The sequence below is a fragment of the Temnothorax americanus genome, unplaced genomic scaffold (assembly GCF_048541705.1).
Source record: "Temnothorax americanus isolate GAGA-0224 unplaced genomic scaffold, ASM4854170v1 Scaffold14, whole genome shotgun sequence".
Taxonomy (NCBI): Eukaryota; Metazoa; Arthropoda; class Insecta; order Hymenoptera; family Formicidae; genus Temnothorax; species Temnothorax americanus.
In genome coordinates, this window is record NW_027509275.1 from 2902386 (window position 1) to 2930051 (window position 27666).

General features: G+C 39.6%; 1 protein-coding gene across 3 annotated transcripts in view; it reads right to left on the reverse strand.

The window, feature by feature from the left end:
- Positions 1–27409, reverse strand: part of Pgant9 (polypeptide N-acetylgalactosaminyltransferase 9) — a 193850-nt gene extending 166441 nt beyond the window's left edge. For 2 of the 3 annotated variants that reach the window (XM_077400774.1, XM_077400773.1), the window contains exon 1: positions 26895–27407. The gene's annotated coding sequence lies outside the window, so the exon portion shown is untranslated. Of the gene's footprint in view, positions 1–26894 lie in introns of all 3 variants that reach the window. The other variant, XM_077400776.1, reaches the window with a different exon arrangement.
- Between the last annotated feature and the right edge of the window lie 257 nt (positions 27410–27666).

Below are 27666 nucleotides of genomic sequence, written 5' to 3' on the forward strand. Positions count from 1 at the left end.
AACCGACAAACTAACACGATATATTACTATCTCGCTAATATTAAGATCTCGGAAATAGTGAGCTTAATAAATGGAAACAAATTGTCTCCATTATGATTATCATAATATATGACTATTATATGACTATTATAATATATTGCCGAAGTTAGTTCACCGATTAATCGAACAGCTCCTGAGACGTAGAAATCCCCCTAGCTTCCTATTCCACATTGATCCCGTTTACTCGGGTTAACGCAGACTATGCGTAGTAGTCTGCGACAGGTGTCAATGGACAGGACACACGTGACTGCCTAAACCGCATGGTGACTGTTTTGACGCGGCTATCTGTCAGGTAATCGCGGTTCACCGTCATTCGATGCGCTGCGCATCGGGTCGTCTCGAGTGTCTGTCACCATTAACGCATGCACAACCGCATGCACTTACGCGGTTCACAATGCAATCGTTCGTAAAATTTATACAGTCGCTCCCAACAACGATTACAGTCATAATAACGAAATATTCACTGTTTATATACCTTGATTTAATAAATAATAAAAAAAATAAAATTATATATAAACAGAACTAGTAATACGAACCTGCGAGTAGGTATTATTACATTTTACGTAAGCTATTGATCACGGAAAACGAGGTAATGAGAAATAACGTCTATTAAACGACAATGAAGATCGAAAGAAATCCAGATCAACATACCATTATAAACATACAAATTATCTATAATGTTATAGTGGATGTGTTAACAGGTAAAAAAGAATTAATAAGAATTAAATTAATAGCTTGTTATGCAAGCGGTGATGATAATAATAATAATAATAATAATAGCAAAACTGAGATTAGCCGACTGCAGGTATAGCTACGACAAAACGTTCGCTGCGCGTTTTATGCGCTTGCAGTCGCGTATGCACGAACCCAACGGCACGCAAGCTCGCGTTCCTCTGCGCAAGCCTCAACGAATTACGAATCACGCTTTAGCCGAGTGTCAAAAAGCGGCTTCAGAAAGTTTTCTAAGCGAACCATACGCGGACTCACGCATGTCGAGCGTTACTTTCTGGCAACCAAGCGGTCGTAAAATTCAGACGATGCAACGATATGACACGGTAATATTGTACAATATCACATTCCTAATCACCATTTTCCACACGTATACATCAGTTCCCGCGCGAGATGCACCGCATACCTATAATCAATAAATCTGGAAATTCACAGAGCCGAAAGTCAAAGTAGTTCAGAAAACTAAAAATCGAAAATTCGCAAAAATAAAAAGATGCAAAACCTGAAGATTTTAAAATTTTAAGAATCTAAGAGTTTTGTATAAATATTGTAAAAATATAATTTAACAATTTAATAAGAAATAGATTATATTTATGTATGACGAACTTTAATAATCCAAAAATATCCATCGTTCGAAAAAATGCATTTCACGTAAATCATGTCGGTTATCGTTTCCACTATCCAGAGCAGACTACACCGTGCAGATAACATACAGTCGTAAACTGAAGATAGCGTTGCCTCAACACGCAGCCATTACTACAACGTCCATGCAAGAGCGATCGAATGTTAGTCACATCGAACAATTTGGATCTCATTGATCAGAATAGTGAAGAATCGATGGGATTGACGCACGCATTTGTCGTGTCTGCTCGGCTCGGCGTTTCGTCAATTACTTGAGAACGCGTTCAAATCACCCATTTATCGAACATTGACTTACATGGAGGAATTATCAACTTCCATTCGTGATACGATACGAGAAACAAAGCTTAGGCACATTAGGCACATTAGAAATTAAATTTAAAACCATATTTTCAGTTCTTTTTTTGGATAACGCTTGTATTGTATGTTGTATTAAAGGAACAATGCGGATTTAATTTAAAATTATTTATCCATTTATAGAGACACAACTAAGATGATAAAGAAAAGGAGCAAACATAAGTTTACAAAAACGATTAAAAGTACGCTAGAAACTCGTTTGTAAAATAGGATAGAAAATCTGCGAGGATAAAAAAAACAAATCGCTACGATGCTAATTAGTGAGTCGCGGTTCGTGTAATGAGAACTTCAAATATGGGTCGGTTTCTGCAAAACTTAACGTTAGAGTTCGAGAGCGTAAATCGGACTAAATGAACGCGCGAAGTCCGCGAATTCCAACGGATGTACTTCGAATTAAGCCGGAGATATAGTAGTCTCCGATCTCTTTCCCTCGCTATTACAAAATTTCAGCTAATAGCACGTCTCGTGTGGAACATCACAACGAAAAGGAAAAAAATTGAAAAGTCTCTGATTCTTACGTCAGTCACCTATGGAATATGATGTCAGAAACGTGAAACGTAATTTACCATCCTGCATCCAGAGAGCTTGAACTATTTTGACAGGCGCAGTCACATTTAATCATTCTACATTTCCTATACGTACAAGCTATTTTATATGGACCTAAGTTGCGAGAGCTACTCGCGTGTATTTCCTCGCAATTTCCTCGCTTCTGACATCATAACCCAAGATGGCCGACGATATTGAGGGCCCTTGCGAACGACGGTTGCAAGGCATTTCGAAGCAAGGACGTCCTCCACCGCAACTGAGTCAATAACCATCCTATTGATAAGTTTGCCCTACGACTGAGTTAAAAAGAAGAGTGTAATCAACGGAATTAATGGAAACGGGTCATACATTCAACACTTTTCGATAGCGGCATGATTGTCTGGCTATTACAGTATCGCATTCAATTAACACTGGTGACGCTAAACGAATTAATGTTGCCGTGCAGACGCGAGCGTCGACGTGTACTGGCAGCCTGGCAGGCGTTCGAACGGATATTATTTACGAACGACAGGCTTTTAATCGGCACATTAACGATTTAAGTGGTGAATAAAAAAATTACTTTCCCATTTAGATGAGTCGACCGATTGTTGCGAGCAGGTAAATCTAAGATATCAAAGATAATATTTAACACAAAAAAATAACTACTATTAAAAGAAAAAAATCAATTGCAAATCAAAACTTAAATAAATCCTCAATCCAAAGAAAGAACAAGCATAATAGAAAAATCGTTATAACTTGCAATATAACACGTGTACAAAAAAGTAAAAAAATATACAAAAAAAAATTTTTAACCGTATAACGGTTTAAACGCAGATATCAGTTGTATGTTGTTTCTATGTACTCAAGTGACCGCATTCTTTGACCAGCTGTCATAAAATGCGAAAAGAATGCCACGTTATCGCGAGAATGATACCGTGTGTGCGACATAAAATTGAAAAAAAAAATCATGTCGGGTGGCCTTAGACGGGACAATTGGATCTCGCACGAAAGGACAGATGGAGGGGCCAGCGCCGGAATCGATGTTATCGAAAAGAGAACAGCTAAGGAGCGAGTACATATGTACGCGGGCGATGCTGGCACATAGATATCCGCTTGGCAGGCACCTAATACGAACCGGGGCCGAAGGGCTCGCTGCAAACTTGAATTTATGCTCACGCTGCAGCGCATAAAGTTCCATGTCCCTGCGTAAGCCTGTGTGTGCAGTGGCAAATTTCTCACCGCCCCTGCAATATTCTCGCCGACAGGTTAACGCCGAATATATTTCCGCGGGCGGTGCTTCCCGTTTCGTTCGCCGGCCAGGCACGTGGCGGGCAATTGAATCGGTCATTCTGAAGACGTAACGACGAAAGAACCGCTCGCGAGATCTCGAAACACGCGCGAAAGTTATTGCTTATTACACGGGCGAAGCAGGTGCTTCGCGAAAGCGCGGCGCGGTTCGTCCTTTCGCGGAAGACTAAAGAGTTACGAGTGTCTCGATTAGGAGCAGTGCGCATCGATTATTCAGCGTGAATCACGCTGCAATGTAATTCGTTTGCCCTCGACCCATCTTATTGCGATTATTGCGGTCAATTGTAGAACCGTATAAGATGCTACCAACTTTACGCTTTTAATTATTCCAATTATCTCGTCCGTCTTTCCAAACGCCTCTCCTTTCCGACTCAATTCAACCTGCTTTTTCCATCAAAAGGACAAAGTTACTATACATGCCGTGACCAAATGCGCGTAACCGCGCGATGAAACCGCGGTAGTGCAACTAATGTATCATTATATAAGGCAACCAACATTGAAGATGCCAAGAAAAGAATAAAAATTCTGCGATTCTACTTTTGCATCCATAAGTTTTCTAGTGTTTAAAGTGAATGAAAAAGATTTTTAAAAACTCAACCGAGATTAGCAACGCTTAAAGTTAAACAAGCTAAAGTAAATTAGGAAAATATGAAACTGCTTTCATATTAGAGACGGTTAGTTGCTTTACTGTACTTTGCTTAACAAGGAACGCCGAGAATCCAATTACGTGATAGCAGGTGGTATAGGTGTCGCCGATGTGATTATCGCCGCAGCTCGTTAACCTCTCATCAAGGTGCGAAAACAGGATCTCTCTCTCTCTCTCTCTCGCTCTTTCGCTCTCTCGCTCTCATTCTTAAAGCACACTCTTTTGAATCTCTGCTACATTCTCTCGCATATCGTTTTTGCGAAAGACACGCATCTCTACGTCATTTTCTCCTTAAAGAATTGGTCGCGATTTCTTTTCACGGTCCACGGCGTCTTGTAGCCGTTCTCCCACCGGAGAAGGAGAGCCCGCTATAACCATTCACAACAGGCGGGAGCAGTCTGCATCCGACAAAAATTCCACCATCGGACGTAGATCACACCCTCCTCCTCGCCGCTCATCCCTCTCGCGACAGTCGGGAAGACGTTTTACGAGCAGCGATTTATCGAACCAGCCCTTCGCCTGCCCGTCCCGTTCTCTCGCGTTCGCTGCGAATAGTCCATAAATTTTCGCGATGTACCGCGAGGAAAGAACCAAAAAGGGAGGACGCCCGGGGACGGAAGAGGTGACATAAAGGAAGACTGAATAGGCATCCTTTTGGAAAACACGCGACCTCGCTATCACAATTGCATCCGAGGTGCATTCCTCAGCTGTCATTCGCACTACACTTCCCTGTGCGCGTACGCGCACGTGCGCGCAAAGATGCACACGAGTGAAAGCACGATAATGCACAGAGAATGTCGCGCGTACCTTCATATATCTTTTGACTCCCAAGAACTGATGGAATCTTAAAGCGCACGCGCACACGACGCAATTCTTCGTGTTTATTTGAAAGAAGTAAAATTACAAAATTCGTGTAGCGCCCTAAATATTGGTTTATCCGCGAAAAGATTAAAAGAAATACATGAATGTGTCTTCCATTGCATGTTTTCTCTAATGTGATCAAAGATAAGTAGTTAGACTAGTGAATCACTTTGTAAACGATTTTTAACTTGTTTTATCGGATGATTTGTACGCAAACTCTAATCGGATCTGGGTCAAAAAACTTTTCACATATTATTGAGAAAGCAAATAACAGAAGTTCATAAATACATTACAAACTAACGAGCCATTTACGCTCTATATATTTTGGTTGCAGGTGTATCTGAAAACAATGAACGCGATGCGAACAACATGCATAAAATACAAATCTACAGGAAAAATGTAGACGTAAAAAAAACAACAAGCATATATGGCAAACATACCAATATAAAACGCTCAGATATAATGCATCGCGTGGAACACACGTTATAGCTCGTTATTTAAAAAATAAGCATGATGGAAAATGGTGCACCAACGGCAAATAACTATCAGTTTTGTAACAGATGGCTATAGGATTCGGATAAAAATGCGCGAAACGTAAGATTACTGTTTTTACAAACCGATTCAGCTACCACAAGAAACTTTTAATCAAAATATTATCACGTATATTATTCAACATTATATATCAAACTTTCTACATCTCTGACGCTTTCCATTTATCAGCCTTACTAGCACGTATTTACATTCTCATACCGAGAGATCGTCGAATTAAAAAACACGAGGCTGAAAACCGCAAGCGCAGTCTTGTCAAATAATTTCCATATTTTCTTCTTTAATTATTTTTGTAATCTACGCGCAAAAATGACATTTATTTTCTCGTCGTTTTCTTGAAACGGTAAGTTAATCGGAAACAGATAAACAGTAAAAACAAAAAGAAAAATAATACCAACATTCGGCTGCGGTAAAGTTCGATTAAAATGGAAACTGCGCGGCGGAGCTACGCGGTGCAATTCGCCCGCAAAAATTGTCGCAGCGCTGCATCGCCATCCGTGCATCGTTTCAAAAACGAGGAGGTCCTCTTCCGATATTGAGGAGGATATCGTATCCGCCCAAGATCCGGTATCCGGGAGCACTTTATCATCCGAGTAACTGTAGCGAGCGAGCAAACTCGTGCGGATAATGCGACCCTTCGAGGTACTTTTGTTTTCCGAGCCGTTCTGTTTTATTTTGTCCCTCGAATACCCCCGTACTCCCTCGCGTACCCACCATAAAACTGACTCCCTTCTCCCCGTCAGCGAAACAAAAGTTGGTTTTAACAGTTATCCGCGTGGTATACTCGGCACACAGGGTGTTCCAAACGCGAAACGATGTAGAACTGACTTGATTTCAACCGGGATTACAAACTTCATGTCTCCAATATTAATGACTATACATCGTATCAAATCTAGGACGCGTCGAGAATTGTTTAATCACTATAAATTAGTCGCTGCGTGTTATCAGTATAGGTGTTGAGATGTCATAACTAAATCAAATATTTGCAGGCCACACAATATATCTATATCATGCAGTCGAAAAACTTTCCGCGGAAATTAACAAATTAACTGTAAATTGTAGTTTGCATGATATTAATCAAGCAACATTTAAATTACAGATATTATTAATTTAAATCAATTTATTAATTATCTATATAGCGTCTTAATTTTCTTAATAAGTTATTTAACAATATTTTTAAAGTTCGTCTTGCATCATAAAATATTCACATTATGATATTGTACTCGATGGACTCGTTGGATCTATCGAAACTCACTTTTACTATATGACATTCAAGTTTTTTATTTCATGGAACTAAATTTTTTTGGCGTTCTTCCCACGCCAATAATAATGAATCTAGATCCGCTCCGGTTTTTTCCAACATAAAGAATCGTCCGGGTTAATTAAAATAGGTACCGCAGGGCAACGGCACTGGTAATTTACGGAGACTAGATGACCGTGAAAAAGCCATCCTGAGCCACAGCGTTTTGCGCCAACGGCCATTTATTTTCTCACTTTTTAGTTATGACAAACAATGACGACGGAAGAGTTTGGTCAGACTGGAGCTCGTCGCTGCGAATGGCAAACTAGCGCGATAATCGTCCGCAAAATTGCGATGGAATTAAGCGGTAGTATTAGTATTGACCCGGAAAAAAACGCTCCTTCCTTCAAGAAGATTCGTTAGACCTGCCGCGGTATGAAGAACTTCCAAGACGATGAAAAGAACGAAGATGAAAACGTTGTTGAAGGAGAAACCAGTGAGAAGAGAAGGCTAGTGAAGAAAAGAACGGATACTGCGGAAAGCAAGTAAAATGCAGAGATTGAGACAGCGAAAGCGGAAACCATTAATGGCGATGCGGTAGGCGCGAGTGGAGTGGATGGCGCCCAGGCGGAAGGGTTTACTGGGACGTAAATGGAGGATAAAAATGCGGGGAAGGGGGGGTAAAAAAGAGAAATAAAAAGTCATTCGAAAAAGAGAGCGTGAGTGCGATGCGGACCGTGGAAACGTTTTGCAGGAAGAAAATGAGAGGAGAAGAGAGAGAAAAAGAAAAAGAAAAAGACAGAGAGAGAGAGAGAGAGAGAGAGAGAGAGAGAGAGAGAAAGAAAGAGAGAGAGAGAGAAGAAAGGACGAGGAGAAGAAGGATTGTGCGGCGCGCTATTGTGCATTCGTAACAGAGCTCCTCTCCTCTCCTCTTCGTCGTCCCTTCCTGCGTTACTTCCGCATCTCCTCTCGCCGGCCCTTCGGAGTGACGAGCGCGTTTACCGGGTAAAGCCTGGCCGACGTGGTCGGGTCGAGCGCATTTACTCCATTTTAAACCCATTCTCATTAGAACGCCTCCGAAGTAGGAAATCGAGTGCGACTTTCGTAGCCGACTCTCTACCGGCGACGCGACGTGACTTCGCCGTCGATCAAACGCGCAGAATACGTGCAACAACACGTGCGAATCTATATCTGTCCTACTTCCGCGGCAACATGCCGATAGGCTAGACAATAGCCGTTCACCGTCGTGCAATTATTTACCCTGGAAGACAGGTATACCTAGCCAGTATATACGCACAATGCCATTGTCTCCGCATACATAAACCGAGCTACACGCGCATCCGCACGCGCGCACGTACACGAACGAGCAGCAGACATGCACGGCAAACGCATACGTTTCTACACGCGACAAGAGCAATGTGTATATTTCGTACACATACTGTTAAAGCGTATCTGCATGGATGTAGGGTTAAAAGAATGACCAGCGATTGCAATCGCTTGATAGCAATTGCTCAGGAAAAGTCATTAATCGCGAGCGAGATCGTCACGGTTGCTTGAACGATTCGGATCGCACTACCGCGATTGGTCTTCAATTTCTACCGATAGAGAGGGCTTGTCGAATAGAAGCTTGATTCGATCGTTCCTCTGAAAGTCGAGGGGACATAATTAGAAGATTTGTTCCTTTGCACACGGAATTATTTTCCCTTAATAGCTCTGCGTCAAATACCGATCGATTTAATCTCCCAATAAAAGCAACGACTGTGTATAAGTCCATAAATGAAAGAAGATTCATTAAATAGCCTTTATTATTCTTACCGTAGAACACTCCATCTTTCAAAATAATTTTGCCGTATTCTAATAATGCCGTATTTTCCAATGATGTATTTTCTCTCTACGGAAACAGATTCATAGCTAACGTATGCCTTTTTTCTAACCGATTTAATTAAATTTTGTTACACGGTTACCTCGACGGCTACTAAACGCATTTAGTGCGCGAAAGTGTATATCCATTCGATTGACTTGCCGACTGTCGCCAACTTTATAACGCAAACCCGATTAAATTTATCGGCAGCGACCGCAAACGCGGTGGCAATATGAGAAAAAGAGTTGGTCTCGCCTAAACCGGCGATACTTGTTCCGGCGATTCCTCGCTGACGATCGCTACCATTTCGACAAAGTCGTAAAGTCGAATCGAAATTCACCGACGCGGTTCGTATAAGCGACATAAATTCGTCTCGGCCGATGGAACGCGCGATCGTTAAGCTATCGAAATCCTGCCACGATTTATTATCGCCTATAGCTTCGCCGTCCGTGCCATGAACTCGCCAAGCTAGCTATCATGCGATCGCGCTTCTTTCACGATCGTGCAAGATCGACATTCGACGATTGACAATTTCGCGAGAGTGTAACGCGTGAATTCGATTTTACATGTAATGACATTCAATTCATTCAAAATCTCTTCAAGTTCTGCAAATGCAGGAATCTCAAGATACATTGCATCACAATTTTAATGTTACTGTATATACAGATTAATAAATTGGCTGCTATTCAACATGCACAAAGACACTTCCGATAAAACAAAAGTGTTTTATACGACGTCATTAAAACTAGAGAGGCGGAGCCCAAAGAGATGGTTGATTATCACCATCGTAAACGGAGACGAGAGCGACTGGAGCGACAATAATAATAACGGTATAGTTTGGGAGAAACAAAGGGGAGAGAATTAAAAGGAGGACGTTTCAGGTATTATAGTTCCAAGGTAATATTTTCCGTGGAAAATGAAAAACGGAGCGTCTGTGGGACATATAGCTCGGGTAAACGAGCGCAAAAAGTAGGCAATAAAATGGCTACGAAAACAACGGTAACTGATGCAATGGCGCGACCACAAAGAGCCAATTTACGTACGCTTCCATCCGGGGGAATCTCGGGAACGGACGAGAGCGACATAAGCGAACTTTCTCGATCGCGAGCAGCCGAAAGTGTGATCGAGCGGAACAAGTCTTCCTACCGACGGCGGCGGCGCGCGGCGGGTGGCAACAGCGGCGGGCACGGCGACTCGGAATCCGCGCGACGATATCGGCGAAAAAAAGTACAAACTGCATTTTTGCGCTCGGAGACCCCGTCCGGAATGTATACGCGAGCGAAGTTCGCAACTTTCCGGTAGCCGGGCGCCTGGTCCCATTTGCGCGCTAACTACGCCCGGAACTTGTAATTATCCGCGTCAGTTTTACGATAGCGCGGATTTAGGAGCGACAAGAGGAAGAGAGGCGACGGCGAAGCAGAGTAGAAGTAGAGGTGGGCGGGCGCGCTTTCGATTTAATGACTTCCGCCGCATAAAACTTTACTGTCGCGCGTCACTGACGCATCGCCATGCGCCAATTCCGCGTAATCTTCTCGTAAAGCGAATAAGCAACATATTGTGTCTTACACTTTTCAGTTAATGGGACATTCGCTGATTTAATGGTAGCGCGGCAAGCAATGCCGAGCGTGTCTTGAGTAGCACTTCACGTGATCTTCCTGTTTTCTCTTTCAAGGACGCTTATACAGAATAATTTATATTTTACGTATTATTCCGTAACTCCGCTATGCACGTGTGGATTTCCATTAACTTTTTCTCTAAGAATGATTACAGAGCACCACGATAATAAAAATATCATTAACTTGCAAATAATAATCTATCGGCCTTACAATTACAATCTACTGATTTAATGCGATTTTATATGTTATAATCAAACCGGAAAAATCGCATACTTCCGTTACACCGCTAAAATACTGATTAGCTATAGTATAGCTTTCTAGCGCGATTGTAAAGTTCTACTTTATAAGTACATTGCGTCTCTTATACATCATAAAACCAATCAGGTATACAGAACGGGAAAATTGCACGATCTACCGCTGAAACTGGTATTTACAAGTAACCTTTCTCCGCGCAATTAGGACGTCGCGGTCGCGCAAAAAAAAACAAATAATATTCTATAGGTAATAGCATAAAAATACGTAATGTTTTATCCTCTCTCTCAATGTGCATCAGCCTTCACAACACAGGTCTGGGAAATTCCCATACCGCCGAGAGGTCCGACAGACCCGACAGGCCCGCAAAGTCGGTAGGGATGCTTTAAAAGATTGCACCAACACCAACGCACGAGCACGTTCTGGAGGCATGCGCGTGGAGTTCTAGGGAAGGGAGGGCTTAAATCTCCCTTCGAGCACAAAGCGCGGCTCCATTTTGTGAGAATAAGAAAGATGAAGAGAGAGCTGAAAAGCCACCCCGGCGCAGCACCACATATTGTCCTCGGCTAATAAACCGCGTACTAACTCGCGACCACTGAAAAATATCGCGAACGACGAAAGAAAGGATTTCTAGTTGCGAGATCTTGGAGAAGGATATAATACGAGGGCGTGCATTCGTATAAAAATAAATCGGATCGACGAGACGAGTAATCTGTCGGAGACGACGAGATCAGAATTAGCGACGGTAGTGTCGCGATCACGTGCCAGAAAAGTTGCGAAAAGTCAATTTTTTTGAAATCTCCCAATACCCGGCGCAATTCGTCACGTTCGCCGAGACCAATCAAGATTTCCTTTAGTATGGAATCATAATTCACTTTCGCGAGAAAGAGAGAGAAAGAAAGAGAGAGAGAGAGAGAGAGAGAGAGAGAGAGAGAGAGAGAGAGAGAGAGAGAGAAAGTCGACAAAGAAAGATCCGAATCTCGATTCTGAAGCACGCGCATGACTTCTTCGGCTCACGGTTCAACAGGATCTCATCATTCCACGTCTGTTCGATTTTAACTTCAGTTATATCCCGCGTCTGCCTTCGTCTTATTCCTACTATTTGTAAGCGACCAATTATTCAATAATATGTTTTTCAATGTATATCATTGTCAACTTACAATTAGAGTAATTCGGTTAATATTCGATGTTAATATTAATACTAGTAGCGTTTGCTAACAAAAATTAATATCATTGTTACGGATGCTGAAAGAAACTGATAAAAGACTTATGAAAGAAAAAGGTCACGGTTTTCTCTCAATTATAGATAAAAACCTATGCATAGGAACGTCTAAGTTCAGTAATTGTGTTATCTGACTTTTACCTCGTATACTGAAAGTATTAAATGTCACTGTCCCACATCTATTCAGTAATATTAATTTTTTTCTACAATATACGCTAAAAGAAAAAATCGCGAATAAAAAAATCAACTATTAAATATATTCAGAGTTCCTCGGGAAAGTAGTGAGTTTTGTTATACAAAAAAAATATATATAATATATATATATAAAACCAAAATATCGACGAGAGCAGAAATAAAGAAGACACACAGACAGTTTTATAATATTAAAAGCTATTAAAAGAGATGCTAGGTATAAATAAAAAGTCGTGATTAAACCTTACGTTCCGTCACTCGTAAGAAATAATGAAGGAAGTAATGATTGTGATGAAAAAAGGTAAATCATAAAATATTTTTCTGAAAAAAATATCGTAAAAAAGTCAGTACGCGACGGCGAATCATAAATGGTAAGAAAACACACGGCGTAATTGCAGGGGGGAGACACAGGGAGCTACATTGTTCGATAAACGAGTACCGGTAATTATTAATACGCCAGAGTGTTCCACCTTCGTCAACGATTGCATATGCATCGAGTAATCGTGAGTAAATTGATGGTGCACGATAAAGGTAAAGGTCAACATGAAGTCGCTTGCGATGAAATCAGCCGAGCAAACCTCTACACGAGTATCAACTTCGCAATCTAATCAAGTGGAAATCTAATTTAAAAAAACATGAAAGTTTCATCAATCGAAAGATTAACTCTTTGCTGTATAACCTTCGGAGATACCTTGGAAATGTCCTCCTTGAGTCCAAGACCAAATGGATAAGATTAATGAATGAATCTAATTTCAAATTAAAAATACAGTTTAACTACCATTAATTTCATTCTATTATTTTTATTTTCGATCGTTATACTTTCCAATTTTTGATAAATTTCTGACTTTAATTGACTATACAGTTTTATTTATCCGCTGTAACTATATACGTCACAAAGTCGGACGTCTATCACACAATCCCTTTGAGAATCATGCATCATGTGTATAATCATCATATATCGTCACGTGATGCAACAAACATATATCAAAACGGGATCACCGCGTTGGATAACGATCGATATGTCTCATCTTATCGGGTATAACTGTGACTGATAGATATATATAATCAACCCAGTCGTTAAGTTGTTAACTATATAAAGAGATATTTTAATCTTTAAGTCCGGAATAAAATATAAAAAGATATCTCACATTTTGAGCTGTTTTTCTCGTACACAAAAAATTCGCAAAATTACGACCGTATAAATACATATTTATTATGTATTTCGATATCCGATTTTGATTTGTCGTAATTCCGCGGATCAATGTGTCTCCAACATTGGAATACTGCTCGAAACAGCGATGTTTAACCATGAATGACTACAACGAAAGACAATCGCGAGAGTAGGTAATTTTTTTCGTTCATATGTACGGTGACTTCGCCGTACGAATTATGTATCTATATATACATAGCGAAATTACAAATGAGTCTGCCGCGCTTTCGCGGCTCACATCATGGGCGCGTATCCATCATTGATATATAACTCTGATTATTTAACGGAATTTTTAATTAGTATTAATACGCGATCCCTCCCATTTTATATTTGTAATTAAAATTGCAAAACGCGGAGAAATAATGCACCTCGTGATTCCAAATTTCACAAACGACGCATGTCCGACAGTCCGACGCACATAATGTTGTAATTGAACACAATTTCAAATTTCGCAATTAAGTTGTAATTTAGTTTAATATATTGATCAGAAAATGAGGTATCGCATATTACTCCTGTCTATGGATTAATAATGTAACATATTAATGAAACATTATATAATTTGGCATGTTTTGATTAAAGTTAACTTTTCCTTTTTATAATTAATCAGGAAATCGGTTTTGAACATTAAACTGTTAAACTATCGAATTGCTTTAGTAATATTCGCGTGTGTACACAAAAACATATTTATAATTAAATTTTAAACATTATAATACGTTATTTGACACGTTTTATCAGAGGTAAAACAAATGTTTAATGAAACAAGTAATTTATCTCGTATATAAACATGCATTAAACTCTGCGCGTTACTTGACTGTTTTTAGATTGCATCTTTTCGGAAGCAGAAAATAATTAGCAATATTTTTTTTATCAAACAGGGATAAAAGCAATACACTCTGTACTTTCCTCCAGTTACCTGTATATCGCGTATATGTGCCGAGTAATAATTTCGTTCTCAAGTGCCGCGAACAATGCACCAGCTGAATCGCGTCGTGCTCATTATCGCTAGAAAAAAAAATAAATGGAACTGCTGATAATAGCGCTGCATTATCTGAGAATGAACAATAGACCATGCGAGTGAGTGATGTATGGCGCGACGTAAAATTTAAACTTCCGGAAGCGAGCGGGGAAAGGTGCGGCACGACACACGAGAACGGAGTAAATTCGCATTCCATCTACGTTCGTCATTTCATTTCTCTCTGTCTCCCGCTCTTTGGCCCGTTCCGTGCCGATTCCTCTTCTTCGCTCGCTTCACACGCGGATTCAGAAAGTTCAGAACAGTTGCGCGAGAATCAATGAAAGATAACAACAGCCGGCATCCATCGATGCCGTCGGATTTGCAAAGAACGATCCCCAAGAAAAATTCATGCGAGTGTCGCACACGTGTCGTATTGTATGCATGTTTGCGATGTAACTTTCATCGTTCGTCGAATAACATAAGAATAGAGATAATGTTTTGGTGTACGGAGCATATCGTGCGGCTGACGGGGATAAGGGCAGACGATAGCAATCTCATTATACATATGTACCGGATTGCATGGGATCGCGCGGATCGAACGTGATCGCACGTATATAAGCCGGAACATGTAAACTGGGTCGCGATCGATCTCTCCTTGTTCTTCGAAATCGAGCTCGATTGAGCGCGCGCGCTTCTTCATCTATTATATAAGAACCCATATAAATTATAATTGCAATTGATTCGCGAGTGTTATAAATTATAAATGAGTGCCCATTATATCGAAAAATACAGTCAGTCGGAGCAACGCTCGGGCCAATAACCTACGTTTAAAATTTTATCTGTTTCTAACTAGAAACGAAGCGAACAATATACTGTTGAAATTGTGTATTCCCACCAAACTTGAAATTTTCTAGTTTGAAGAGAATGTTCGAAAAAACGAACGAATTTCAATGTACTCTAATCGTTGACTCGGAGCATTCATCGCGTTACCGATCGCTTGCATCACAAGCTCTTTTTGCAAATATTATCTCGCGACACGCTTTCATATCGAGCTACGTTCAATCATGCTTAACTTCCTGTTAGCTCAAGCCAACGTTTCGTGACTTCCTTGATAAGCTTGACAAGTCCCTGCGCCTTGAAAAATGTTAGAAATCTTATAGCGAAATAAACGACCTTAACCAAATGAGAAACCATGTAGTAGTAGAATTTAATGAGAAAGTATGGCTACAACCATGCGTACAAATTATTAAATAATCTCTTCGTTTAAACAGAAATTTAGATATACTTTTACAATTTTACCATTTCTATCCAAATTCTAAAGAATATCACTAAACGTATACAGACGATACGTGTATACGATAGAAAGAGTATGAAAGCTACTTTAATGTCAAATCTCTACAGAGATTAAACGAGTAACTTTCTTTTTAACAGAGTATATATTTGCTTTTATCACGGAATGCTCCGGACGTAAAAATTTCACTCAACGCCATAATGGCAAATATCGATCGGTGACGTGCTCTGGAATTAAGAGCCGCTATTAACCCAATTAATTACCATATATGGTTGACGATAATGGCGCATCAAAAAGAGAAATCTCAATACGTGTCCCTATAAAAGCATCTCGCATCTGAATAGTATCTATATCACATCCTGCTAAACAGGATTCACGAGTAATGCACTGTGAATATATCGGGAATAATCAGGAAAAACGAGTAGCTTATTGATTACAGCGTTAAACGTGATGGTAAATCGCAATCGTATACTACGAACTCGTCTTTGTATATACATTTCAGATTTATATAGCATATACGAATGCGTTAACTTTTACAAAAAATTCAAGTCCCGTATTTTATATGTATATAAGACTGTGTGTGTGTGTGTATGTGTGATGTGCTTCGTCCATTTATATTAATACCTTTCTAAATATCGTTACAAATGTAAACTTTATCCGAAACTAGCATGCCCCGCCGGGCTTCGCCCCGGCCCCGGTATTTCTTTAATTTTTTTTTCCTGCTATATATATATATTCGGGGCGGAGACGAATCCAACAAATCATAGATCATTAAAATCTGTCCAGCCGTTCTTGAGTTATAAGTGCTGTAACTAACCCGACTTTGTTTTATGTATATAGATATAAAATAATACCGGCAAACTAATAAAGTGTGTCTGATTGAACAATGTGATTCTAGCTATCTCTCATCTCTGCAAAAGATACGTTTGGAAAGCCCCGTGTGTCCCAGAATTAAATAGTCCACTTCGAAAACGGTTAACGCTCGTCAGTTCGCAATGAGCAAAAGTTTAACGGTCCGGAATTGAATTCTAAGGAAAAAGATCGACAAAAAAAAAAAATACAGACTGAATTCGAAGGTACCGAGATGCCGGTAGAAGACGGAAAATTGGATTTCAGCTGCTAAGAGCGAATGGACCAAGAACGAACAGGACATTGACTATGAGAGTCCTCTTTTCAATCGCATCTCTCTTTTTATCTCCTTTATCTCAACAAAATCTCCTTTTTCCATGAGCAAATGTAACATATATAAAATCATTGCAAATTAACATTTAAATGAATTAGCGGTACGTCTAGTATATAAAGAAAATACATCGAGCAAAAAATGCAAATACCAGTAAAAGAAGATACGATATGTATGTATGCAAAAATTAAATTTTAATAGCTAAAACTGTTAAAATGTTCTCCAAGTGAATATATCGTACATCTTACAAGACACGTTTATAGAAATATGACTAAACGTAAATAAAATTCTCACAATGTAATAGTTTCCAAAATAATGGGTAAATATTTGTATGCTTTAAGAGCTATAAATCCAGTAAATAATCATTCCGATCCTTCAACCGCAGTAACACGTATAGGTAATAATATAAGTGAAACGCCATCCAAGCGAAACAAGATCTTTTTCATACTATAAAATAAACACACGACCCGAACGTGCACGAAATAGCTGTTGCAACCGAATGCGATAGCATTTTCTTTTTACGGAGAGAGAAAGAAATACGTATGTCTATATAATTCAGATGCTAAACCGTGCATCTAACGTGACAGTCCACGATTCGAGTGTATATTAACAACAATCATCGCTTCTCGGCCAATCACGTTGCGATTAATATTTCAGACGACGTTACTCGTTACTTATAATTCAATAGCGCTAAGATTAAATCAAACAAAGCAATAAAGCGCAAAGTGTCGCACCGGTGCGATATATGAGCCGCGGGCGATAGCCATTGATTACTATACCTCGCTAATTATAAAGTTCACCGCGCAGTTCTGCGAACAAGCGTTCGCGGGCGTCCAATTAAGCGCGCACGCATGCAATGATAATATTGTGAGGCGATATAATTTCTGTACGCGTATCATGTCACGCCTGGGAAAGCGCTGGACCGATAATAAGGATATTGATAACGGCCCAACGGGAAGCGGACAATGATCATTAGAGACGAGAACGGTCCGTGAAGAGGTATTCATCGTGACTACTCAGTCTACGTATAATAAGGTCGTCGACCTATTGCGAACCGCGCTATTTCCTCGCATTTTCCTTGACTATTGTCTTTATCGGATTTTATCAGCCGAACGCGATGCATTGCGATTACGATCATACAATATGAATGAAACGAAATAGGCCGCTATGTATGGTTAGTGAACCATTCCATTATAGTTTTTGTCTGAGAAAAAAGACTGTCTTACAGAATGTGTATTTAAAGCTTGTACTTATAAAATAAACAACAATGCAATGTACATTCCGGCAAAAATTAAATAATGATGCTAACAGAATTTGTTACAATACTGTATTTACTAGCAAAATATTCACTGGTCAAAATTTTCGGTCATATATATATATAATAGGATTCTCAAATGTGTAGTTATAAATTTTTGTCTATTTAGATAAGAATTCCTTAGTGACAGTAGTGACACCTTTCTTTTAGTTTTTCATAATACTCTTACTCTTAAATAAAATAAAAATACTTTCTTTTTAAAGTCAATAAATTTAAGTTTCCTCTGCAGCCACTGAAATTGTCGCCGTAGTTATGCAAATGCCACAAAGGAAATTTTTAGTTTCTACCTAAGAGATATTTAATTTTGACTAAAAGAGAAATGTTACAAAAGAAAAGTCTATATTCGGAGTCAAGTCGCGCATGAGCTTTGAGCGACATTTGTGTGAACATGTGTATAACTTCTTTAATCCAAAAATATTTTTCTCGACAAAGTATTGATCTGTGGTTGTTATTAAATTCAATTATTGTTCAATTTAAATTCAATTTAGATTAAAATTTATGTGTAATGTTTCTTCATACTATTTCAGTAAACTTAAATTTCATAATAATTATATCAGTCAATAAAAATAAAATATTGATATCACATATAGGTCACACACAGTGATATCAAACAGTCCTTGTATATAATTGTTTTGTCACAATTGACAATATAAAACTTTATATTATTTCCTTTTCTTTGAAAGACTGTAAAAATAGAATTATTAATTACGAATTTATTAGGATTGCACTAACTGTAAGTTTAAACTCTATTCTCTGTCAAAATCTGTTTTAAAAAAATTCTGATGTATACTACGTCCCGTTCAATGGATTAAATATTGTATAATATTTTTGTCATAAATTCTGCTCAGAAAAAATACGTTGTCTAGTTTCTCATATATAAGATAAACTCGGTCACGTGACAATGTCGTTAATACGAATCACGTTCTGAATAAATAGCAACAATCGTATATCGCGATTTTTTATATACATTCGCAGTAAATGAAATCATAGGGTTGTTAATTATATAGGCAGATAATAAAGCTGAGCATCCATACGTATGATGATTACGTCTAATTACTATGCACAACCATCATGCGAAGCACAAAATATATGAGATATTGTACCGGTCTCTCCAGCAAAAGTTGATTAAAGCTACGCGCATGAAAATTAATACATGCTAGAATAGATAAGCTCTTTTTAAAGCTCTTTCTGTTGCTGAATCTAGAATAATAAAATCTCTGTGTGGATCAGCAGAGATTAATATTTCATTAAGAAAAAAATTACAAAAAAAAAACATCTCAATACTTAATAGTTATAGGAATAAAATAAATACAATGCGTAACGTGTCATTTTAGAAAAAATAAATATACATAATTAAGTCAGAAATTTAAAGTTTCTTTTTAATGAGTTGCATAGTGTATTTGTGTGTACGTGTACATTTTACGAACATTAATTTAGGCCATTTTAAAGATATCTTCATGGCCAATGCGGTCGATAACCCAGTTATATAAAGCGAGTAAAGAATGACAACCTAATACATGCGACTCAGAAGCTAATCGATATGCTTAACAGTCAGAGCAGGTATAAGTCACGCACTTGCAGTTTTTCAAAGCTTTATCGATACCCGTTAACAAAAACACGTTAGGTTGGTACTTGACTTATAAGTTGTCAAAAAAGCAAGCACAATATTTGATGATAAACAGTAGACTCTCCGTTAATTTTTTTAAATAATGTTTTAAAAATAATAGTAACGGAATATTCAATTTCTTTCATATTACAGCGAGAGCTGGCTGCATCTCAGTTAAACTAAAATAAGATAAAAATCATCACCTCGTTTTATGAGCGTGATGGCGTCTTCGGAAAATCCGAAAGATTGCTCCATTCGAGTTTACCTAAAATGTCAGAAACTCCCAGTAATCACTTGAGGCCAGAAGATGTGGCACAGGCACAGGTACGCAATAGGCTGCCGTCGAGAGAATCAGATGGAAGGGATATGAAGAAGAGGCAGAGAGCGGAGGCAAAGATAGAGAAGAAGAGGGAGAAAGAGAGAACAAGTAAGCAAGAACCAAACCGACCTGTCTGAGTCAACCGGTCTAACCACATGTTTGCCTGCGAGTCGCTATGCAACCGGATGGGGTTCGCTCAGAACCGTAAGCAATCTCCGTTAAGCCGCATTTACACCAAAGAACAAATCGATCGATCCTCGAGTAAAGCGACGTTTATCCCCTCTGTGATCGGTACCACAGACAAAGAGACCCTCAACATGCCAGAACACCCGCATTTGCAAACGCCCGACGCGGTCCCTGATTTAATCCTTTGCGTTACCCAACTTTTCGGATGCCGCTACAAGCACGCAGGTATGGGGGTGAAAGCGGGCGTAATCCGTAAAATACGACCCTCGAGAATGTGGGACGAATCCCGTCCCCTGCCACGCGGCAGAGAAACGGAAAGCGTGACCGCGAGCGTATGTATCACATAACGAATAGTTGCCGTACGTATAAACGATGCTTAAGCCTCTTCGGAGCGGAGCTCTCTCTCTCTCTCTTAGGAACGTGTATCGCGATTCATCAATATAGGAGAACATTCAATGAAAGCAACGATACATAGATAATCTTCTCCGTCATCGTTATCTGGGATGGATTTATTGGCGTCTAGATTTACTTCCCCCGAGAGATTATTTGACACGCTATCTTTAATGGAAAGCCCAATTAAAACAAAGACATATATTGTTGGAGTACTATGTATTGTATATTAACATACATATGTATCTTTACGCGATAAAGTGTTTTTCACTAAATGCATTTCCTTAAAACTGCTATTGGTCAATTTGGAATATTTCCTTTTCTTTTACAAAAATGTCAAATATCTACAGTTTTTAAATTATAAACAAAATTTTTATAAAAACAAGATTTCCTAAAAAAAATTAAAATCATAATTTTTTCAGATAATTTAAAATTAGTTTTACTTTAAGAGAATTTTATTTTTCGTGGTTACAAAGTACATAAGAAAAGAAATTTTAAAAAATTATATAAATTTATCTCCCTTGACATTTTTACTAATTGTAAAATAAAATTGATTCAAAATTGGTAAAAGAATCTGTATAGCTCAAAAGAAAAGCGTTTAGTAAAAGCTGTTCTGTATATTAAAGTATACTAATACGTATAATAAAAAATAGTAAATCCATTTTAATCTCTCTTTGAGTTATTAATAAAAATAAAATTTTATCGGGAAATAATATTTATATAACTAAATTAATAAATATAAAAAAAGTATTCGCTTTCTTTTTAATCATAATATAAAAAATACGATTATTATCATTATAAAAATGTAATAATTGCAGAATGCTTATCAATTTTTATATAACAGCTGGAAATCGCATTAAAAAAAGTAGAAAGAATTTCTTAACTGCATACTTAAATATATGACTGGAAACTAGTAAATATAACTTTCAAAAAGTTTTGTAAGTGAAAAAGATCTCACTAATATAATTTGAAAACTGTAACCATTTCCTTCAATATAAGATAAATAAGTTGCAGTTATTTGCTTATCTGACAAACCTTCTCCAAACGTTGTACCATTTTATTAAATATTAAATATCTCAAGTCTCATATTGAGAGAGAATAATGATTTCCTCAATTTTCAGAAACGTATATTGATATTTTGCCTATATACGCAAAAAAAATTTATTAATCTGACAAACCATTCTCTATTTTTTAATAGTTGAATCATTTTACCTTACAGGTATTCGTATTCATTTTTCTAACAAGTTTTTCTAACAAATGAGAACAAACGTCGGTATTGCTTAAAGAATCCTTTAACGAAGACATTATTGTGTGTCAACAGTGTATATATATATGTATTTAATACAGAAAGAAGTCATTTTGTGTGCAGAATTTGTGTTTGCAATATTCATGCATCATACGTAGACGGCAAGTACTGCCGACTACGAAATGCCATCAATGACATATTTATACAGTGCATTGAGCACACAACATTTAAATTTTAGATGACCAGACAGCATACCGTTGTACTCGCACGCGCTGTGTCGTACGCTTCGGGTCGAATAGCTGTAATTCGCTGTATTCCCTCTCATTCCTTCCTCATACATACACAAAGATACACATACATACCCTGCAGACATATACATACATGAAACCCCTCGAACCGTCGTTTTTAAAGTTTGATCGGATCCGGAATGGGGCTAGATATTTGCCCACTCGGATATCTCGCACAGCTTCGCTGTTCGGCCGGATGTATCGCCCATGGATTATTGGAAGTCTGCGACGAATGATTGGTTACACAAAATTTGATTCACCTCACCGCCTTTTTTCCATCCCTCGCTCAATACCCGCTGTACGTCGTGAAAAGGAGTACATACGAAACTTTCGGAAACATTACATTGTATAGTCCAATGATATATTGGCATTTAACGTATTACATATGTATTCCACAACGATTCTTCCGAATTGATATAAAATATATATCACGACTTATGTACATAATATACATGGAGAAACAGGAGATTTTTATTTCCTCGATATTCGTATGTTCCTACATGTGAGCCATTGTTTACGTTAAATCAATGAAAATTTCACGAGACATGCATACATATATATGTATATCGATATGCAACCCGTCATCATTGCGCGCAAGGACGCTGTGCGAATACGAGAACTGTAATTTGGTAACCATCATCTCACATACCTGTGCCGGCTCATCTTTATCATTAGTCAAGACTCGCTTAACATGCAGGACGATCGTGACGAGAGACATTATCGTGCGATAATAATCAGGTAACATCGGGATGGAAAGCGGAAATGGTATAAACTCAAGGAAACTGAAGATGCCCAAGGGGAGAGAACGACGGAAGGAGGGGAGAGAGAGGACTGGAGGTAATAGTTCAACGCAGCTGTATCAGGACAAACTGTTACGAGCAGGTGGACATATATGCAGCTAAGCCACATCGCGAACGAAAAGAGGAGGAAAATGAAGTTGTTGCCTCCTACACGGGAATTCGCTTTGAAATTTCCACTGTCCGGAACTATGCATTTGGAATTTCCAATACGTAAAGAAAATGTTCGATGAAAAACAATTCCCACGTAAGATTTTACCACGTTGCAAAATTATGTTACGACAATAAGCAAGGATCGCGACAAATTGCACAACGCATTTGTCAACGCATTATTCAACCATTTTCATTAATTATGTCATTATTGCAAATTGCCTAATTGCGGTAATCTCGCCGAAGCTGCTAGCCTTTTTACTTAACAGCTTCGCTTATCAAAGATTAAAACGGAAGCACTTCAGCAATTATCTGAAAAGATAGTTGGAAATGCATTTTTAAATTCAAGATTACCGACGATTTTAAATTTAATTTGTGAATTTCTTATCGCAGATTCTGCTTGTGCGAGGTCAAATGATGGATACGTATTTCGAGACCCCGTGATCCCGATTTTAATCGCGTTCGAAACACACGATCATCCGGATCATCGAAATCACGGTTCTGTCCTTTGCAGCAGAAAAAAGAAACCGAGGTAGCGGAAAAATTCGTAGAATATATTTCAATCTAGAACGCGCCGGCCAGCCGGAGATTTAATTAAAGATGCATTGCGCTTCGTTTCTAAAGTTGAATGAAGCTCAGCGGTGCGAACTTGGGACCCGCCCTTGATTACATCCCTCGCATATCCTATCGCGCTAGGGTATCTACATTTTATTTTCCTCACGGAGTGTGTATATCGCACGGCTGCGATGTCAATTAAACTTTTTCCACCTTTATGTTTGCCCTTCGAATATCGCCTTTATGTTTGCCCTTCGAATACGGCGGATGAATCCATACGCGAGGCACGAACTTTATTTTTATCTCGCGAGATTATTACGCTGTCTGCTTTTCGCCGCGAATTAATTGCGATCGACTGACCAGAAGTATTTCTGTTGAGGAAATTTCGCTACACTTCCGTCCTCCTCTACCGTTGCCCGTTCAATTGCACCACGTGTTTTCGCGTCCACTTAGATTAATTAAACGCCCCGCGATATCAATTAAATGCCGCTCGAATAAATATGCAGCGGTTGGAAATCGCCGCGCGATCGTATTGTGTTCGCGTAGCGTTTTTCACGCGAATGCACTTACGATTAATCCTAAAGGGCACACGCAATCGCACCGGACGCATTGCCAGTTATGCATAATAATCGAACGATTTGCATGAATTTCTTCAACATTTCTGTGCAACGTTACGCCAGGCTTTTAATGTCGAAAAATACCAGCAACTCCGCATCTCATTGACACAAAAGATAATGTAATCAATGCTATACCCATATACACGGAGTGTGGGGAAAAAAAATGTAATGCTTCCTCATCATTAACATGTAAATGTTATACAAACAGTGTATCACATTCGAGTTTATTTTATTCGGCCGTTTTCATTTTCCCGCCATGAGAGCAATGTATATGCCGTATGCGAGCATCAACCTCGGGTGGGTCATGAACGTGCTGGCGCCGAGAGGCAAAGTTCGAGCATGTCGGTCGTTAGAATTGTTTCACGACTTTCTTTACGATCGTACGCGGGGCCATTCTAATTTTTCATTGGCATACACGTCGCGCAAACGTCTTTATCTGAATGTTTCGTATGTATGTGCATGTGCATCCGTGCGCACCAAGAGTATCCGGAAATGAGAGAATTTTCAACTCAATCCTTTCGTTGTATTTTTTATTTGAACAACTGTACTATCATCGACAAAGACAACAAGCAGGTAAGTGTAAGTACGCGGGAATAATAATTTTCAGAGTAAAGAGAGTATATCGATTCAAAATAATATTAATATTGGATCGTAAAAGTAAGAGAAGAGATTTGAAAAATACATTAAAATCAATTAAAGTTAACCGTTTATGCGTGTGTGTACGCTAGTTTGTTTTAATTTTTGTTACTTATTTAGTCTATCATTTAGTAAATTATTTAATGGAAGTAAATTATTAATGAAAGTACATTAACCTTTTAAAGTAAAACTTACCTAAATAAGTAATCTTTAATTAAATTAAAAAGTAAACGACACAGAAAGAGAAAAGTCTTCAACCTCGTCTGATCGACCACAAAGGAAATTTTTATTTCTTCGGAGTACGTTTCCCGCGAGCGATACACTCGAATCAAAAACACGACTCAACGACGCGCAAATAATATTACATCGTAGATCTGGTACGCCCTGTGTATTCAATAAAACACAAGTTGTGCCGATACCTAGATTTTGAAATGATAACATCGAAAACGTTATCGCGATTATGAGAATTGCTCACTCTCGTAACACATTCTAACACTATCAAAGCACAGCCGCATTCCGCCGCGGGTTTCATAAATTCGATCGGAGGCTTCCCGTCATGTTCGTTCGGTCGCTATATTAAAGCCAAAGGCATGCATCGCGCGCACCTTCAATCTTTATATATATACACATGATCCATACAACACGTTATTAATCAAAAATAAATATCCAATGTAAATAAAATAACTACATTTTTTAAAGTATCCCAATTATTATTATTTGAGAATGCCTCAATTAAATATTAGACATTTTATTATCTAATTTCTAATTTTTCAAGCTACGCTCAACAAACTTATAAATTCACACAGCAATGTATAGTTGCTATTATATTTAGAATAGAGAGAACAGATCAGATATTTTATAACAACAATAGCAAAGCAAAAGACTTCATTAAAATTATGTAACTTACATCAATATTATGTTGTGTTAGATATTCGTTAAAAGATATTTATATCTACATCTATTTTAAATCAATTAAACATATTTTATACCGTATTACATATAATCATTCGCAATCGAGAATATGTATAATTCGCATCCTCTCTCTATTAAAATTCTCACAAGGATGTCTCCATAAATTGCATTGTTGTCTCACGATCTCAGAAAAGCGTGAGAAACGTCGTTTTAATCGTTGGCATGCATGCGAGCGATCGCGTGAAAACACTCGAGGCAAAAATCCACCCTCAGACGACAAGCTCGGAAAGTCAGGGACTCGGAAAAAGAAAAATAGAGAGGAAGAAATCGGCCGCGAAGCATCCTTTACAAATGTGTGTGTGTGCTCGCGCGTGCGCGCGCCTCTCGATATTTTTTCTACGCGGATTTGCGTGACGCGGATTTGTGTGACGCGGCGCTCTCGAACGCTATCTGTCCATCTCGTTCGAGGATCACGTGGATCTCGCATCTCCGCGAGTTCGAGGGTGTCCCTTCGAAAAGAGGGACGGTGGAAAATCGCGAGGAGAATGTTAACCTATTTTCCACTCGTGGGCGACTCATGGGCGTACCACTTTTAACACCGGGACGCTAATAACGCGTCGTGTCGCGACCCACATAAACGGGTGCGTCTCGCACACTCGCGACGTGCTCTCAGAGCGCGACAAGCCGACTTTCCCCTTTCATCGAGAGATTCACTCGATCAATCGGAAGTAACCCTTTATCACGCGTCTCTAGATCGACGCGCAAGAATCGTGTGCGTCAGCACTTCCGAAATTAAAACATCATTATACGCGATCGCGAGCTAATTTGACAACCCTATCCTTCGGAAAGATTCTTTGAATGAAAAATGTGTTTATCCTCTTAGCGAAAATATAACACTCCGAAAAAAGCCGGAGTAAAATTGCAAATTATTAGCTAAGGAAATCTCGCGGGGAGGCACTCGGCGACTAACTTCAAGTCGGAGCAGTCCCGATACGCAAGATAACATATGTGACGTCAATAGAACGCGCTATGCCGCGGTCAATAAATTTTACAACCGTGAAAGAAAACTCGTTAAGAAAGGACTCGAAAGGGCGTCCCTTTAAATCATCTCCGACGACAGCTGTACCCGGGGGTACCTGCCCTCGAGTGTGTTTCACGCTACGGCAGGACAAATGTGTATATATGTAATACGTGTTGTCGACTCACCGGCGTCGCTGCAGAAAAATACGCCGCCGCGAGGACGTATCAATCAAATTACGCCGCGGTCCTATCTCTCGCCGCCGCTTTCATGGTCGATCACACACTGGGCCACCACTGGACACTCGCGGAAACGCGACACGGAACGCGACAGAGCACCGACCGCGCGAGACGGACCCGGATATGAACGCCGAGCGGCGTTTCAAAGCGCGTACGCGACCGGCGGCGGTTGACAGTTCACGGTTCGCGTCGTTCAGATTGCGCGAGAAACGCCAACGCGGCCAACGTCACGACGCTCGCACGACGAGCGACCGGCTCCGACTGTCGCGAGTGTCGCGGCGCGGCGGGCCACCCGCTGTTATCAATGCCTACCGACCGACCGACGGCGACGGGGGCGAGCCTCGGCCCTCTCCGGCTCTCCGTTCTCCGTTCGCCTTCGTATAGTCCGTATACGCCGCATGTATGTATGTACGTACGTACGAGATACCTGCTACCACCACGTCCACCAACGTCCACCACGCACCACGCACCACCGATGTATCGCCGCCGCCGGCCGCCGCGCTCTCGTTGGCCCTTCGACCGACTTCGCGCAGTCGCATAACCGTCGCGCGCCGAGAGTCCCCGAGCGTCCCCGAACGCGGCCGAGTTCGCACGAAGCAGACCGGGCGCGCGCAAACAAACTTAACGTCTCGACGAATTTCTCCTCCCGATAAACGGAAAGCAGCCTATCGAAATGTTCTATCGATCCTCTTGATAAGAGGAAATTTCGGAGAGGGAATTG